The sequence below is a fragment of the Cololabis saira genome, chromosome 5 (assembly GCF_033807715.1).
Source record: "Cololabis saira isolate AMF1-May2022 chromosome 5, fColSai1.1, whole genome shotgun sequence".
Taxonomy (NCBI): domain Eukaryota; kingdom Metazoa; phylum Chordata; class Actinopteri; order Beloniformes; family Belonidae; genus Cololabis; species Cololabis saira.
Genome location: NC_084591.1, coordinates 12,987,484 through 13,006,335, shown reverse-complemented (window position 1 = coordinate 13,006,335; position 18,852 = coordinate 12,987,484). Strand labels below are relative to the sequence as shown.

General features: G+C 39.9%; 1 protein-coding gene across 1 annotated transcript in view; it reads left to right on the top strand.

The window, feature by feature from the left end:
• The first annotated feature begins 262 nt into the window (after positions 1-262).
• Positions 263-18,852, top strand: part of tspan18b (tetraspanin 18b) — a 51,322-nt gene continuing 32,732 nt past the window's right edge. The window contains exon 1 of the mRNA XM_061720953.1: positions 263-535. The gene's annotated coding sequence lies outside the window, so the exon portion shown is untranslated. The remainder of the gene's footprint in view (positions 536-18,852) is intronic.

Genomic DNA, 18,852 nt, shown 5'->3' with positions numbered 1-18,852 from the left:
ACCTTGCCATACCCAATTGACGCCCCTGGATACAGACCCCTCAGACCATGACAGAGGTGTCATTAAACCTGTTGTAAGTTGATGTACCATCACAATGACTCTGGAAATATGATATTAAGGTGGAAAAGTTACATAGTGCTGCTTTAATCCTAACAGTTTAAATGTGTTTAAGGGGTGACAGTGGGCCGGAGGTGACCGGGGGTGTGGACATGAGCGGAGGCTCCGCCTCCCCCTCTCGATCAGCCGCTCCGCTTTCAGCGAGTTCACCAAACTGTTTGCATACCAGTCTCCCCCCAACACCGCATGCTTGTCTAAACTGGGATCGCAGATCTCTGAACAGTGGATTGTATTAGTCGGACGCTGCAGGGAGCGATTCCCCCCCCTTCTCAGTGGACATCTCAGCTGATTTTTTTAAATCCATCCCCGCACACAAACATCCACCAGTTAGAGGCTTCTGTAAAGAGCGTTTACTGATATTTGGAAGAGAAAACAGCTCGTCACAGACGGAGATTTCGGGACTGTGCTGCGCCTTGAGGTAAGAAAAGAGTCTCTGCTCTGTGTTAGTCTCTAACTTAAATGTTGTTGTTTTTTTCTTTGGTTTCTTTAATTGAAGATAGATCATTTCAATGTGCTTATTCTCGTGACTGCCTCGTTGAACGGGCTCGTTATTTACAACAGCGATGGTCTCTATGGGGGTACAATGTTATGCGCAGTGTTTTGTTGCTGCTACTTTGTTGGAGAAACTTACATTTTCATCTAAAATAAACTGCTGTAACAAAATTTTCAGAGAGAACTACACCAATATAAGAAAATTGCTCCTTTATAATTGTTTATTCATTCTAATATTATACCGAATAGACTTATTAAAGCCGAAGGTCAGGTCATATCCCCCCTTTTTTTTTATTCCAACCCCTGATTACTACAAAAATAAAATATTAATCATCCTTACACAAAACTGCAATCTCTTTAAAGTCAAAGTTGCCTGCTTAGGTCTCAGATTTGTAAATAGTCTATGACATTATGGGAAACTTGGCATCAGGGGCAGTCCGTGCTCGGAGCGACGTGCGTCAAGGCTGATTTATGGTTCCGCGTTAGACCAACGCAGACGTCGTACGCCTACGGCGTAGGGTACGCGTCGATTTAACGCGGAACCATAATTCATGCGTCAGTCTCCAGGCTGGCAGCCTTCCCACGGAGCTGTCTGCAGAGATGTACTGTCACCAGATGGATGTCTCTGACCGGCCTACCTTTGCTGCAGGGCAGAAATTCGCTGTCAGACTGCATTAATCAGAGGCATGCATCGTCCCAAAACCATCCCATTCTTGTCTCTTGTCTTATCAGATCTCCACTGAAGCAGGCATGATGCATTCAGGGACTCCCAAAGAGGAGAAGTCAATACCCAGAGAACGCAGTCACATGCTTTATTACAAAGCACTTGACATGTGACTTTGTAAGTGTTCGGGCAAATTCAAGTTGATTTTATTACAGTGGCGTGTTTGTAGTTTAAATTGGATGAAAACCTTAGCAGAGAGTGCAGATTCTGTGTAAAAAAGTTATTATTTATGTATTTATTTGACCAAACTGTAAAAACAGCTGGGAGTCAATGTCTTTTTTTTTTGTTTTGGTAGCTGTTTCTCCCCCTAAACCAAATACATGGATGTCGGTGGAGTAAGATGTGCAAAAACGGGAAACAGAGGCTTATTTATTCACCGTGTTGTGGGAGAACATTTGCCTTGTCAAGAAAAAAAGAGAGGAGAAACAGTAGTATTGATGCTTTTGGAGCAGCTGCCAACGCAGATGACTAAACTCTGCCTGAAGGCTTTCTCTCCTCAGCCTGATTCACATGAGCGTTGGGAAGTTTTTTAGTTCAGTGATGCTTTCTGGATGAACACGAAAGCATCCAACAGGCTTTGTAAACCTGTGAAATTTGCACATGGAGTAAAGGTTATAGCAGCGACAAGGGGATGGTAATTAAATGTTTCTCTTGAATTTAATGAGTACTCTTCACACTTGCACACAGAACTCCTGAGTCTCTCTTATTTTAATAGTGTCTCTATTAGTTGCTCTTAATCTCACAATTTACTGTGGTGGCAATAAACACTTAAAAAGGGGAGACAGTGTGGTGAGTTCAGCGCTCCTGTGTCACCCGGCCCTTGGCAGAGATAGGGAGGTGTGAATTTCTGCGTATGGCAGCTCCTGCTGAGGGAGACGGGGTGACTGACTTGATGCTGCCCGGCCTGGCAGAGCATCGCTCATTAAAGGCCCTGAAATTAATCAGCGTGCGCTTCCTCCTGGTTGGACGCCTCTGGTTTCTGTCTCTCGCCTCAGTTTTCCTCTCACACTTTCACGCTTTCTTCCTTGATATCAGCTGACATACCTTCGAATAAGGTTTCATTTGAGGACCGGTCCTCAGTTTACATCCCCGAGCCATCCTGCCCTTAACTTATCCTCTCTCCAGCCTATACTTTGTTTCCCTCCACTTTGTCTCATCTGTTAGTCCTTCTTCCTCTCATCCCCATCCTTTTCCTCCTTCCCCAAATGCTTTCCTCCACCGTCCAATCTGCAGAGCCCATCTGTATCCATATCATTGGGTTCAGAGAAGCAAAGGCATGGGGAAAGCGAGGCTGGGTCATCCCTCCACACTAGCTTTACGCCGTATCAGCCCCGCTATGGCAGCAGCGGTCCGCAGAGAGCCCGGAACTAAATGGAGTATCTATTGGCTCAATGAGAAAATTGCTTTTTTCGATTGCAAGAGGACCTTTCATTTAATGTGTGTGATGCGAGCGCCTCCGCCTGTAATGGGTTCAGCATCTTTGTTGTCAGGAGACATTAGAAAATGAAATTTGCTTTTCAGCTGGCAGAAATAATTTAGTGTCTGAAAGGTGTGTTTTTCATCAGTGGTTGAAGAGCCATGAAGGTGTGTATTTCTTTATACGCCACAGGTCTGCACAGCATTTTGGCGAGTATGCCGAGTATCTGTCCACCCAGTGTGGTTACACGTCCACCGAACACAGTTTCTTTGCTTGGAATTGGCTCACATCAAAGCTCTGCTGCTGGACTTGGTGCCTGCCTCAAATTGGATGTTTTACTCTAATTGCAGTGCGACTACAAAACGCACACACACCACAACTACGTTTCGGGGCTTGATAATGAAATATTGCAAACAAGTATTATTACTCTTTGCCGAGGTGGAAAAAGTCAGCCGGGCGCAGTGGAAACAGGTTTGTGATGTGAATGATTGGGCTGGCCAGCATCGCATTTTATGGTGTCTGCTCTGCGTGCTCTATGCCTCTACCCAGCAGCTGCACACTCATGTGACCTGCCTTGTATCTGGTGCTTATACTTATCCATTGTTCCATTCACTCTTTCTGCACCGATGGCCAGTTGACAGAGCAGGTTCTTTTCTGCATTGCCGAGTTACTTTTAGTTTTTTTCCTCCTGTAGCTTCGCAGCAAGAGACGTACGTGTATGAGTTGTAACTGCTAAATCTTGACCAACAGTTAGTTTTACCAGAGGTGTCAAAAGTATTCACATTGATTACTCAGGTAGAAGTATAGATACTAGAGTTTAAAAATACTCCTGTAGAAGTTGAAGTATCAACTCAAGTTTTTTACTCAAGTAAAAGTATAAAAGTACTGGTTTCAAAACTACTTAAAGTATAAAAGTAAAAGTAATGTAAGGGGGAAAAAGCCATTAAGGACAAAACAAAAGCCATTGAAAATGAATGCATGTTAGTATAATGCAAATATATTAAAGAACCATATATGTGTACTATTGAGCATTAACATGTGTTTCACAGAGCAGACGCGTACAAACCAATAGGGTGTCGGAATGGTATTATATTTATACTTCTCATCCAACCACAACCAAATTCACTCTATCCGGATGGCGCAATTTAACTGGATAGTTTTTTTTAAAGACCGAAATGAAATAGAGTAACAAGGCTGTTTTTAAAATGTAAGGAGTAAAAAGTAAAAAGTCGTCTGAAATATAATAATTACTCCAGTGAAGTATAGATAACCAAAATGTCTACTTAAGTAAGGTAACGAAGTATTTGTACTTCGTTACTTGACACCTCTGAGTTTTACTAACATTGCAGCAATTGTATCTTTCTATTTGGCATAAGTAAAACAAAAAAAAGTAGTAATTGGAGATATGTTGAACAAAATAAAACGTTTCTGTGCGGACCAATCCCATTTGCTGTAGATCTACAGCATCATCCATCCATTATCCGTACCAGCTTATTCCTATCCAGCATCTCCGCCCAGCACTCTTGAGGCAAAAGGCAGATGTGCCCCCCGGACCAGTCACCAGTCCACCACAGGGTCACAAACTCACTCCTGTTGGCAATTCGGTATCAGAAATGACCTGTTGGGGGGAAAGTGGAGCCCTTGGCTAAAAAACCCACGTCAGCACTGAGAATATGCAAACTCCATGACGAAAGACCCCCGCAGGGATTGGAACCAGTGAAGAGATGGTGCTGACCACCGAGCCACCAGGCTACAGCATCAGTGTGACTTTAGAGTTTAAATCACCAATTACAATAAATACCCTCAGATTGGGAAACAAACTTGCACAAATAAGAGTCACACGTGCAACATAGGAGCTCCAGCCCAATAGGAATTTATGAAAATCTTTGGTGCTTGTCGGGGTATGAGACATTACTTTAAAAGATGTGATTGGTTAATTAAAAGAGAAATAATGAAAGGAAGACTAATTGAAGAGCTTTCTTAATATCACAAACTGTTTGCAATGATCAGTGCCTTACACACAGAACATCGATGTTGCATAAATTGTAAGCTCTTTAAAGTAACATAAAAAATGTTTGGAAACACTTGCACATTCTAATTGTTGTTATATTGATTTTTCTGAAATGTATTTACCACGCCGGTCATTTAAGAATGTGATCTATTAGATATTTATAAGAGGGAAAATAGCTCAGCGTTCATTGAAATAAGTAACTGGCATCATTAAACATCATCAACTGGTGTGTAAATCTGTCGTAAACTTGCGAGCAAGCAAACCTGCTACCATTAGCGCCATTATCTGACTAGTATAAAACTGCTTTGAGAGAACAGCTGCCACTTTACTGGGCATTTATCTGTTTGTAGACTGGAACCATACGTTTGTGTGATCACAACCATCGCTGGCGTCTCCGTGTTATTTTGTTGGATGTTGAAGGTTCCAGCACATCTCCAATGGGATCAGCTGCTAGTATTATCCCTGCGTGATCTCATCAGCAGCGTCTCATTACCTCACTGTCATTCAGCTTTTGAAAAAAAAAAAGAAAAAAACCTTTCTCTTGACTCTTTTTCCTGTCAGGATATTTTTCTCCTTTGTTTGAGAAGCTTTGACCTCCTCCACCCAGCCCTAACGCAGAAACTCTGAAAAAGCTCAGACGCTGTGTGAATATCTTCTTTATTCTCATCATTTCTTTTATATCCAGGATGCTTTATAACTGACTCCAGATCTCTGTGGATTAGACGTGTCTGATGAAGCTGGACACTAATGAGAGTCAGACTATTTTACATTTTGAATAGCCTGTTTTGCTGATTCACCGCGGATATTCAGCATGCAGCCACCGTGGCTCTACGTCTGTAAAGGAAAAAGAAAAATGACACCAGCCTGAAATTCTTCACTTACGCTGATGAATACGATTAAAGCGTGATGTTACCTGACTGCATGCGATACAGCCCCATACTGGTGTAACGTTAACAACGGGCTGCACCGATGTTTAAACTGTGTCTGTAAATAACAGTTTGCGTAAGGTAACAGCATAGCTAAAAGTGGATATGTCAATTTCATGGGTTTATTATTGTGCAATCATTTAAATAAGAATGACTTATCCTGGGAGACTTGACATGAGGTGTTTTAAATCCCAATTTGTTTCTGTGCAAGCGTCTGGCTGCGGAGTATATCTGTGCGCTACAAACCTTTTAAGAGCCACTTACAGAACTATTTATAGTGTTATTATAGTGTCTTTATAGTACGTGTTACATGTTTGTGTAATGTATATACATGCTAAAATAGGGGCAGCAGTTCTGTGTGTGGACATACAGGGCAAGAGTCGTCTTGGATAAGATCATTTTTAGATTGACTTTCAGCCACTCTTATGCATGAAGACGCTTAATTCACACTTTCATGCATTCCTTTGTCCCTCGCCTGTCTCCATATGGTCCAGGAAGCAGTGAGTGACCTAAACACGGGGCAGCTGGCAGCTCCAGAGTTCACAGAGAGCAGGAAGCCGAGGGGCCGCTCTTCCTTTTTTATCAGGAGGAAGCAGGACGGCTGTTTGCGCTCAGCGCCGAGAATTCTTTGTGCTTATCTTAAATTCACCTCTTTTCCCTCAATAATGTGTGTGCTGAGCAGGTAATGAGGTAAAAGGTATGTATTTGACAAGCTGGGCCCAGGAGATAGCAGGCCCCCTCCAATAGGCGTGCGGCTTAGTTCTTAGGTGAGGGTATACTGAAGCCTGTCTCAGGATATTGGAATTTATCTCAAAATCCCCCCAGCCAGCTTTCCCCTTGCATAATGTTTTTCAGTACTAATAAACCATTTTACTCAAGTGTCCATTAAAAGCTAGTGGTGAGGTCATTACACTAAGTAAATCCCTGTGCTTTTTTGCCAGGAGGTTTCTTCATCACCTGGTGCTCTTTTCATCCCCCAGATGTATTCAAAGCTCAGAGAAGGGGCTTAGGCTGGCCAGCTGTCTAGATATGTGACACGGACCAACGTGTGGGGAGATTACCTGCCTGCCTTCAGAGAGAGCGGAGCAGAGCTCTGATACCGACTCTGAACGAGGGAGAAGTTAAGACATGTTGATGCTGGAGAGAGCACTGAAGAAAAACACACAGCTCTATGATTTTTCCATGTTTAAATAAGGAAAGAAAAGGCATTTTGTGGCCGCACAGTGGCCTGGTTGGCTCACATTAGCTTCATTGTTGGCTCGCTGGGCTGCAGGAAGCTGGGAGTTAATCAAGTAGCACCGGGGAAGAAGAGCCCCTTTCATTGATGCAAGATAGTCCTCCACACTCGTACCCTGACTCTGGGTCTTTATTATTCACGGCACCATTTAACTCGCTTCTTGTCTCATTATTTTTATTTTTTTTTTGTATGAAATAATTGGCTTCTGTTTTTATTTATCAACACAAATGGAGGATTGCGTTGTGCATACGAATCAACAAGAAGAGAGAATATGTGTGCACAATGAAAAGAAAAAAGACTGCCGTCTTTGTTAATTGGAGTAAACAGTGTAAATACTCTTTGTCTTTGGGTTTAAAAGTGTTTATATTTATTAAATGTGTACAAATCCTTCAAGCAAGGTCTCGACACTTAACAGCCTCTTGGAAATAACTCAAGTTGGTGTTTCAGTGTAACAAAAGGTCTTTATCTAAATAAAAAAACCTTAACTGATACTTTAGTGGCCACAAGGATGTAAATAATAATGAACATATAGAATAAGTGATTGAAATTTAAACATTTCTCTCAGTGTTAAGTAGGGATGGGTGATATTTTACCGTTCACGATAAACCGTCAATAAAATTCCCCACGGTAAGAATTTGCCATCTCACGGTAAAAACGATAAATTGAGGAAATAAGAAAGAAAGAAAGAAAGAAAGAAAGAAAGAAAGAAAGAAAGAAAGAAAGAAAGAAAGAAAGAAAGAAAGAAAGAAAGAAAGAAAGAAAGAAAGAAACGACTATCGTTATTGGGATAAATGCCAAAAAGAAAGAAAGAAAGAAAGAAAGAAACGACTATCATTATTGGGATAAATGCCAGAAAGAAAGAAGGAAAGAAAGAAAGAAAGAAAGAAAGAAAGAAAGAAAGAAAGAAAGAAAGAAAGAAAGAAAGAAAGAAAGAAAGAAAGAAAGAAAGAAAGAAAGAAAGAAAGAAAGAAAGAAAGAAAGAAAGATTCCCGTTGATGACACTTATTTTTTTTTATCGTTATTGGGATAAATGCCAGAAATGATCGTGATAAATTTTTTTGTCCATACCGCCCATACCTAGTGTTAAGCGTGTGCAGACTTTGATTCGCTTAGCTTTGAGATCACTAAAGTAAACAGCGTTTTAAGATGGACGTTACTAAATACTCACATTTCTTGGTAATCCTAGGAAATCCCCTGTTCTCTGTTTGTTTGAGGAAACCTCCACCTTTGTCACCTCACAGGTGAAACAAACCCTTCACTGTGTATTTGCATCTGTTCGACATAATTAACTCAGACAGTTGGCATCTGGATGTCACATTCTTCTAATGTCTCTGGCACAACTTAGTTATTTTTTGAAACTTCTTATTTTATTTTTGAATATTTCACTGTTTTGTTTGTTCCATTTCAAGTAGGATATCACCAGCTCTCTACTTCTTCATTTGCCAGTTCTGGAAAAAAGGAGATAAAGCAAGGCTGTAAACTTCAGTTTCACCACTCTCATCTGTTTTCATCACTGTTTGCTGACAATACAATTAAGCAATAATCAAGCAGCCTGAGTTTGAATCAGCAGTTTATGGTTAGTGAAGACATTTTTTCTCCCCTGAAAAAAACTCTGGAGACATTTGCATGAACATTTGCAGATGTACCGATGAGGAGACACACCACTCTGGATAAAAATGGCTCGTTCTAGGGCCACTGTCCCGCGGTTCTTTGGCTCTTTTTGAAGATGACGCTTGGAGCCACATTCAGCTCAGCTCTGTTTTTACAGCCTCTCCCTGTGACTCATTGGGTCTAATGGTTCTCTCATCTCCTGACTCAGGCATTTTTCAGATGAAATGGGACTCTCTCCCAGCTTCTGGTCTTTCTATTTTACTTTTCCCTCAGCCACAACTGTGTCCCAACTCTCTCTGCACGTCTGTGCCCAGAGTCTTCTCCCTGAGTGTGCCTGCCCTTTCCATCCACATTTTCTGAGTAAGACGATACACTATAACCTTAGATAAATATATTTTGGTCTTCATTTATAATGTGCCCTGATTTTATGACAATGCTTTTATTTCCCCTCCCTATACGTGGGATCTGAGTGCCCTTAAATGCCCTGTTTATTTCCAGTCACTGATGGTTGGCTACAACAAGCTTAATGTAATCTGATGTTTGGTACCCACAAATAGAAGCACGTTTGCTCTTGTCAAACAGATTTTTGTAGGGATGGACAGCAGTTTATCAACAGTGACCCAGATAATGAGGCTGTTATCATTGTGCACAAATTAAATGGATGTAGGAGCTTGTTGTTCACTCATTAACTCACTCTTGCAAACATTTAGATTATGATTGGAAATCATGATATGAATATATGAGAGTTAATTTACATCGCAGTTTTGAGCACAGAGAGGACGACAGCCGCTTGCTTCAGTAAATATGATGTCTGCTTTCCCTCCGGCGCTGAATTACAGAGTGCCTCTAAGAGATTTATTTTCAGCATGACTTGGGTTTGTATCCCATCCATCCATCCATCCATCCATCCATCCATCCATCCATTATCTATACCCACTTATTCCTATCCGGGGTCAGGGGGTTCTGCTGGAGCCGATCCCTGCTCTCCTCCAGGGAAAGGCAGGGGTACTCTATTTTAACATGGAAGCAAAAGTTGAAAACCTCAGCAGATGCAACTGGGTTAATTTTATTCTCATTCTCTATTTTGTGCAAACTGATTATAAGCATTTGTATTCATGCATGTTGCCAGCCAGCATGAGAGTAAGTACCTTTAAGAGCCCTGAATATTCCTGGCTCGAGGCTGGCTGTGTTATGCAGCCTCTGCAGCCCACACACCTCGTCCACAGCACGACTCCCTGCAGCTTCTGTTGGGCAACAGCAAAGTTACGGTCGCCCCTACAGGGCACAAGCCGCCACAGGTCTATTAGACGCACAAGCTGCTTGTCAGCTTCCACAGTATTACAAGGACAGATCAGAGGCTGATTAGAAAAAAATAATGTGTCCACAGCTGGTTTCAGCTGCTACACATGGAAACTTGGGGGGAAGGGGCATCTAATGATCACTCTCTCCTACCAAGATCACAAGCCTTGTGCTTGTATTTGGCTCCCGCTTGTTAAAGAACAGGAACTAAAAATGTTTAGGGCTTATAAAATTGTAGCAACGTTTGTTACGATCAGCTGTGTCTCAGTCTAGAAGCTTGTGTTGATATTTGATTTATTTTTGTCCAATTAGGTGTGTCTAGTTTGATGCAGTGATGATTTGACATGATGCATGATGGTTAAACATCTTTAACGCCAGTAGGTCAAGTTAAAACCTCATGGGAGCAAGGTGACGGCAGTCAAGAGAGATCAGGAGATGTTGTTGCTTCTCCAGCTACACTAGCTGCAAGCCGTCTCTATGACGACTCAACTCTACTCTAATTGGCTGAAAACTTCCCTGACCTGCATGACGTGAGATGTGGTTTTGTCGTGACATTTTCAGATCTCTAATCTTCTAAGGTTAGTTCTTTTAAAGGGCATGTTTTATGTCTGATTTCTCTTTCTGGCTGCTTATTTTTCTACATGTGGACTGTTCTCATTTCCACAAAGAAAGCTGGTTCAAGAATTACTGTGCTGTGTTATAATTTTAAAGGTTAGAATTTGCATCATTTTTAAATTCTAGTCTTTTCACCAACCTGGAGATGTGGTTTGGTGGTATTCCTTTAAAAAATAAACAAAAAATATATATCTGAAGGGCTTGCTCTCTTGTGAGCTCGCTCGAGTAAATATATTGTACCTGACATGACTGCAGTCTTTTCCTTTTTTTAATGCTCTACCTTTTAAGTAGCAAGCAATTCCTATTGACCATGAAGTCAGTCACTGCCAGCCAGAGACGCACTCAGACACATTTAATTTTCTTTCGCCCGGGGTTAAAGCACATCTTGGCGAGCAGTCCTGGTGTGCTCATTTTCAGGATTTTCATCTTTCTCCTGTGTTTTCTTCTTTATTAGCGACATTCCCACAGTTGAGCTCTTTTCAGATATGACATATTTAACTGCATGACTGATGTATTAAAGCATGATCATGCAATCATTCAGACACTGGACCGTTTTCCCTTATTGTTTTGCACAATTCATTCAGATTTTACTTTGATTGCGATGAAGAAAGACAGTGCTTGTGTGTCTGTGGTAAGTGTAAGATACAGTAGATGAAGTGAGGTTTAAAAAAGTCATCATACAGTCCTAGCTTTGTCACAACACACTGTCATATTTAACAGGTTTCCTTTGGTGGGGGTCTGGGGTATTTTTACAGGGACTTACTGTCATGTGTCTCTATTAACAAAAAGAGATCCATAATGAGAATTTCTGGGAACGACGACAGTGATGGAATAAATACCTGCCTTGGGTCAGGTACTGACAAACTGCTGGGTGGGGGTGTTGTCTTGATGCTGATTGGGGATGCTGTCGGCAGGTGATGGCATAGTCAGGTCCCTCGATGTCCCCTTTAACTTTGAGTGTTCTCATTCATTGCCACTATCCCTGTGTATGTTCATTATTGGCTGGCAAATAGTGAAAGTGGTGCATTACTGGCGACAGGGGGCATGGCATCTAATCTAGGTTACTGGATCCCATCTGGTCCGACACTGTCATGGCAACACAGTGGCTAAAGAACTAAGGGGGAGACTGGCCCTACTGAGGGCTTTGCATACTAGACAAAGTGAATAAAAGGCAAAAAAAATGAATGAATAATGAATGAATTGAATAACTTAGAGGCATAATATAAAGTGAATTTGTGATTAAAACGTCAGGAAAAAAAGCCATCATCAAGTGATGAATGATTTTGTGCTTGTGACAAAAAAAGAGGCAAAACTAAATACCTAAGTACGTCCCATTTTGAGGGAGGTGGGAGACGTTATGTTCCAGTGCTTGGTTCAGGAGGACAAATGTATTGCTGTTGCTGCAAAATGTATGTCTCAATGTCTGTTGCTCAATTTAAGAAGTGGCGCAACAGCTAGCTTCCAGTTTGAAGATAAAGTGGATTTTAAAGTAATTATCGAGAGCCAATTGGTCTGGAGCAGTGGCTAGCTATAAGTCGACAGATGCACGGTCCGGGTTGATTTGAACTTAAACCAAATAGCAGAAGTTCCTGGCTCCTGGGTCCGGACTTCTCCTTCAAAACTTTTCCATGCTTCACCTTTTGCATGACTCTAAAAATGACAGCAAGACAGCCTGAAAGCTAAGTTCGCTACAGTTTAAGTCAACTTTGAAAAATCAAGAAAAGCACAACATGGGACATTAAAGAAATATGTTCATCTCAACAGTTGGGGACGTCTCCGCTTTCAGTACCATTTGTCAGATAAAAGGCCACCACAGAAGACTCAAGGTCCTGGAGTGTTCTCATACTAACATGCACTTTCATCATAAATATTCAAGCAGACTGGCATCTAGTGTTGTCAGCTTGGAGGGAGCAGCTGAGAATATTGACTTATAATCACACAAATAGCAGAAGCTGCAGGTGCAGCTCAAATGTTTTTCACTAGGGTTCTCGTGTTAATTTGGCTCAAACACTAAACAAATTAGTGATGTGAGTTCCATACATGACTTATTGTGTTGGAGGTATGGGGTAACACCTATAAAACATATACAAACCCTATTTTCCTGTTACAAAAAATAGCGTTAAGGATAATTAATAGATCTGACTATTATAAACCAACAAATAATCTTTTTATTAAATATAATACTTTAAAATTCCATGATATAGTAGAGAGAAAACTGTTTTATTTGCCTTTAAAGCCCAACAGAAACTGCTTCCAAACTACATTCAGGACCTGTTCCAGATAAAAGAAACCCGCTATGACCTGAGGGGGAACCTCATGTTTGAGATGACGACAGCAAGAACTAATATTAAAAAGAGATGTACATCAGTTAAGGCTAGAGAAATTTGGAATAGTTGTAATAACAACCTAAAAATGTGTAGTTCTATTTCATGTTTAAGGAAATGAAGAAAATACTGTAAATAAATATAAAACACTATAATTATAAAGTATACTATCAAAAAACATTCTAGAATGTGAAACGTCAATTTTATATTTTGTCTTACTTATTTTTGTCTTCTTTATGTATTGTTTGTTTCCACAGAGTAATGCTAATGTCTCATATTTAGGCTGATCATAAGATAAAAAGGGTAGGCACTATAAGTTACGGCTTCTGCCTACACCTTTTCGGCAAAAGAAATGTTTTTTTTTTTCCTTTTCATCTTGTTCTGCAAAAAAGTGTTTACAAGCCGAAATAAAAATTCATAACATAACATAACATGTCGCTAATTGTTGTAGAGTTTGAAAGTTTGAACGACACCTGTATTACTAAATAACGTGATCTCTAATTTGTCTGCAGGGTTGATCAATACCCACTACTGCTACATGTACCCGTTTAATGTGACGGCTTCAGAATTTTTCTGTGTTGAAGAAAATACATTTCCAGTTGTTTGGTCTCATATAGTCACATTGTAGCCTCAAAACTATGATGCAAAAGCACCAAGGAGATCATTAACGATACAGACATGCTCAGTGGCCAGATTAATGGAAAGCAGTACATGTCTGAAAATAGACCTAGAGAGCATGTGGTTGAACACGGAGGCTGAAACGCAGCCGCGCTGAACAATTGCTTACCATGCATCGGTTGAGGCACTCAAGTCACCCAGCATCCTCCTGCCAGCCAAAATGGATTATGTGAAGATTGCGTTGATGATTTCTCGGACAACCTTCCAACGGGCTCCTAACGGTGATGAATTAACTCGTCCAGATTGTCTGGCTGAATAAGTAACATTTGCCTTTTTTAGAGCAAGATGAGCTGTACGTGTTGTAGTCGTTTATTTTACCTCCTCAAAAGTGGAAACGCTCTCACAGCCAAGCCGCAGCGCCTAACTGCCTCATGCTTTTTTGATGGTACCTTATGAAATTTTTAACCCGCCGCTGCTTTTAAAGTGCAGGACCAGGGACGGCATTTAAGGGTCACTGCACTAAAACACGGCCTCTGTCCTATGGGGCAAACAGGCGGTCAATGCCAGCTGATGTGTTACCAGCAAAACCTCACCATTAGTGTGGAAGGAATGTGCTGCGTTTTAAACATTCGGGGGATTTTGGAACGTCCTCAAGGAATTCTTAAGAAACTGTGGTTTTCTTAAGAAGAAAAGTGCAGCAACCAGTCCGTCTGGGTGAAAGAGTTACTTTCTTGAAAGTTATAGTTCTTTACTAACATTTATTAGGCTAAACACATGTGAAGCGTATCTTTTCCCCCTAATACACAATTCACTTCATCCTTCTCTCTTTATAGATTAGGAATAAAAGGACAAATCCCCTGCATAGGAAATGTAACCACTGTTTAATCATTTGATTCATGTCAAGGGTTTGATAACGTCATCAAAATGTATTGGAGTCCATTTTGAGATGAAACCAAGCAGTCACCCTCACATGTGTTTATCGGGGGTTACGCAGGCGAAGCAGGTGTTTCCAGTCTGTGAAATGAAATTGGCTGCCATGTTGATTGATTTAAGTGTTCAGAAAATAAAAATAGAATGAATGAGGGCAGACACTTGGGGAGATGCTTTTCATTTCAAACATCATGATCTTGGCGTCGTTCCCGCTGGTTTGTCACCTGCCCTACATTAGCACGGCAGGTGGGCCTCCTAAGCCAACCGATGCCATCTTGACCACCTGGTTGGGAGATTTAAAAAAATGTGAGGACAAAACAAACAGTTCAGGCAGTTTTCCAAGAGTGTGAACTCTGGAGAAATGGGCTGAGATTATGTTTCCCGATAACACTTGGCAGAAGCCCGATCCCATATGAAATCTCTCAGCACCAGTGTGCAAGCCAAAGTAATTTTGTGAATGTTTTCTAAAACCCCTGGCTCAAAGTTTTCTTTTATTTCTTGGCTTCATAGCTGTGAAGCGTTATATATTTAAAAGTCATCCAAGTCTTGCATTTTATGTGCCAAGCTGCTGTTTTAATTAGGCAGATGACAAAACCCGAACATAGATGATGATTAAATATAAAGACAGCTGGCTTTATATTTAAAAACCTTTAAAACCTAGTCTCAGATTGTAACTGAACATAATGTCATCCACAAAAAAAAAAAACGATGAAGGTGGAGAAAGCCAGCGTTGACAATTAACAAAACCACTTTTGCTTATCTCTGTAGGCAGTTTCTAAATGGACAGCTAATCTTTCTTTTATAAGGATCAGAGGTCTAACTTAGAATATCTTCAGCTGAATATCTACTTTTACCGAACCAAAACCAACCATGCAATCTATACAGCACGCTTTAAAAAGATCCCCCTTGAATATGTGTCCTGCTTAGGGCTGGGGGTCGATTCAAATGTCAAGAATCGATTTGATTACGATTCTTAAGATACAGAATCGATTATCAAGATTTGATTGGATCCGATTCCGATATTGATTTGGGTTAGTGTTATTAAAACTGTTTTTTGAGCTGTTGCATGAATTATATGACTGTAGTTATGCTACATATTAATACTAGTATTATATTGAGATTCAACAGCAAGTATTGGCAGCTGATGATGCTGTAAGGACCAATCACCTCCCAGAATGCTGATAGAACTGCTTTCAGAAACATTGTGGGGCAGAATTATCAAACAGATCCAGGGCAGCAAACAGAGGCCGTATGAAATCGGTTTTATTTTTTCCCCACATTCCGTTTTTATTTTTTCCATTTTCGTTCTTTTTCGTTTTTTTATTTTTGAGAATTTGGTTTTGAGCATTTTATGCAAATATAACCCCAAAACAGTATATAAAGTAATGAAATATAGACAATGTATGCAATTATAACTGAAAACTTTAATGTTTTCATACCGTTAAACATATTTAAAGGCAAAAACATGGCACTAATTATTCTTGTGTGCAACAAGAAATTCCTTTTTAGGGCAAAAAACAAAAAATACCAAAAGTTTTAATGATCGAAAAAAAATAAAAATAAATAATAAAAAAAAACAAAATTAAAAAAAAATAAAAAATAAAAAAAAATCGATCTTTAGACACACAAATCGATTTTTAGAAATGTATATGAAAATTGAAGAATTGGAAAATCGATTTTTTCAACACAGGCCTAGTCCTGCTCCTTATTTCTGTGTACTTATTCTGTTGATTTTGACTTGAACCGTGGCGCTGTTGTTCTTCCAAGAGGCTTGAAACTTCACAGACAGCTGGACATTTAGAAACTTAAAAAAAAATAAAGCATTTAATATCGTCAACTGCTTATAGAGAATACCATTTATAATCTCCATCTGCCTTATTTATATTCCCACCATTTGGCCTGAGTCTCATGGTGTAAGAATTAATGAGTAAAAATTCTCTTTCTTGTCGATCCTCCTTTTCAAATTCGGACAGTTTAGTCTTTCACACAGAGAGCTCTAATGTCATAGTTAATCCAGTTGTTGCACATTTCATTTACCGGTAGCTTCTTGATATGGGATTGGACAAAGCACATTTTTTTTTTAAAAATTGGTCCATTTTCTAAAAGGCAACCAAAACATAAAGGTATCATTTTGTTCATTTGTTTGAACTTTTGTCTAAGAAACACAAGCATAGAATTGACTAAATTCATAGTAAATTGCAAATATAATAACCCATTTAGGCTGTAATCCCAGCAAGACACTAAAAAAAAAAAGTTTTAACTTAGCAAAGAAAGACTGAGATGTTTGTGGACAGAATCTTGGAGCCAACAGTTCAACATCTGGGGTGCAGAAGTGCTCTTAAGTGCTCCCTGCGCTCTTCAGGCACTATTGTGTGTTATCGCCTGGTAAAGGCTTGGTGAATCAGGATAGGATACATATTGACCCAGGCGAGTAAATCGTGACAAAAATCGGCAATTGTTTCAATAATCCAGATAAACTGCAACAGCTGCATTTATTGACTGAAATGGGTATCGGAAGTGGAGCAACTTTTTTTTTTCCAGGTCAAACTTGCTGGTCTAATGTAGATGACAGGCTTAACAGTAACCTACCCATAAATATTACATTTAAAAATGAAAATATACTAAAGCAGAAGTGGTCTGAATCTGCCTGAGCATGATGCGTCATGGCTCACTACATTTGGCAAATTTGATCAGACATCCATTGGTCAGTTAAAAATAACTACCGTATATCCGCTAAAGTGAAACTGCAAAAAACTAGGCCTTTCAAAGAGTTCAGTGTATACAGGTCAAGGCCATAAATAAACAGCTTAATCCACATGTCCTTTGAACCCTCAGGCTGCACTATATGAAAACTGCTCCATCACCAAGATCATCGTAACCTCTTGGACTTGGGAACGCCTTGGAAAACTGTCTCACAACACAGGTCATATTAGGACACAACTCTGCACAGAAACACTTCCATGTTTTCTGGAGAAGAATTAATCTCAGAGGGACCGAAAGATACAGTGAACCCGGGTCAGATGAGTCCACAGTTAAATTTGATTTTGGGGGAAAAAGGAAGTTGGACTATAGATGAGACAGACCATCCAGGCTGTTATCACCAAAACAAGCTCTTGCCTAATGGTTTGGGCTTGCATGTCATTGATCACGGCATGGGTTCAACGAAACCCTCCCCATCGTACATCCTCACTGATTTTTTTGCTTCTTTTTTGTCATGGGTGTGCAACACAACTTTCTGGTTTCATGTACAGTAATGCCAGCAATGCATGTTGCATTTTGCAGAGGAAAATGCAGGCATGCAGTGTTTTAATAACCTTGAAAATGTGGCTGTTTTACAATTTTTGAGCATCCGTGACAGTTTTGCAGAATGCCAAACACACACTTTCTGGAGTGAGACTGCATTGAATTTAAATGTAGGCATCTTACATTGTACTATAAGACAGTGGTTCCCAACCTTTTTTCCATGGAGCCCCCCCTACTTGTGTCTAAGACCAGCCGGGCCCCCCGACCCGTACGTACTAGCAGCAAAAGAGTAAAGTTATTTGTTACAAACCTTTAATTGTAAAAATGTTAATTTTTTTATGTTTTTTTGATACATTTCTCTTTGGTTTACCCTGTACTTTGTTTTTCTCACCTTCCTTTTGTGTCACCAATGTATAAAATACGCACAAAAAATAATTGCAAGGACAAAAATATTTGTGAAAAATGTCTCTTTTAATATGAGAGCAAAAATTTTTAACATTTTTCCTTTAACAACCTGTCGGAGTAGTAGTATGATTAAATGTTGAATAATGATATAATAATATGTTTTTAAGTTTTTATCCTGATAAATAACTTAGTATTTTAAAATGACCAAAATATATTTCTTTTTTTTTTTTTTTTTTTTTTTTTTTTAAAGATTTTTTTCGGCACAGACACCTTTATCAAAATATATTTCTAAGTGGGTTTATACAGACTTGGATTACAGTACTCCATTAGGTGTGTTATTATGATTTTTTTATTTATTTAACATGTGCAAATATAATTTTTACAACTGCATATCCTCAAAGTTTCGGGCCCAGACCCCAGGTTGGGAGACACTGCTATAAGAGACCATGAAAACTAAACTAAAATAATCAGAGAGTTGATAGATCCTGCTGGATGTGATTGTGAAACACGTGTTCAAGGCTCCTCTTTTGCATTTTAAAGTAAAGTTACAGTCACGTCTTTAAAATGTTTGCCCATAAATATCCAAGCTGTGGTCACCTTGTGGTCCTGCTATGGAGTCGCAGAGCACTAAATGGATCGTTTATTTATAACTTCAACTTCTGTTGTGGGCTGATGGAGATTTGCTCTCCTGCCTGAGCTGCTGCGTAAGCTTTTTGCACATTGCTCACGATTTCATAACTGCTCCAATTAATACACAAAGCGGCATCTGCTCAAGCACGACAACTGTCATCAGTTCCCTCAGCCGACATGATTCAAAGTAAATCAACAGAGGTGTTGCTTCCCTGAGGTTGATATCTCCATGTGATTAGGTTCACAGAGAAGC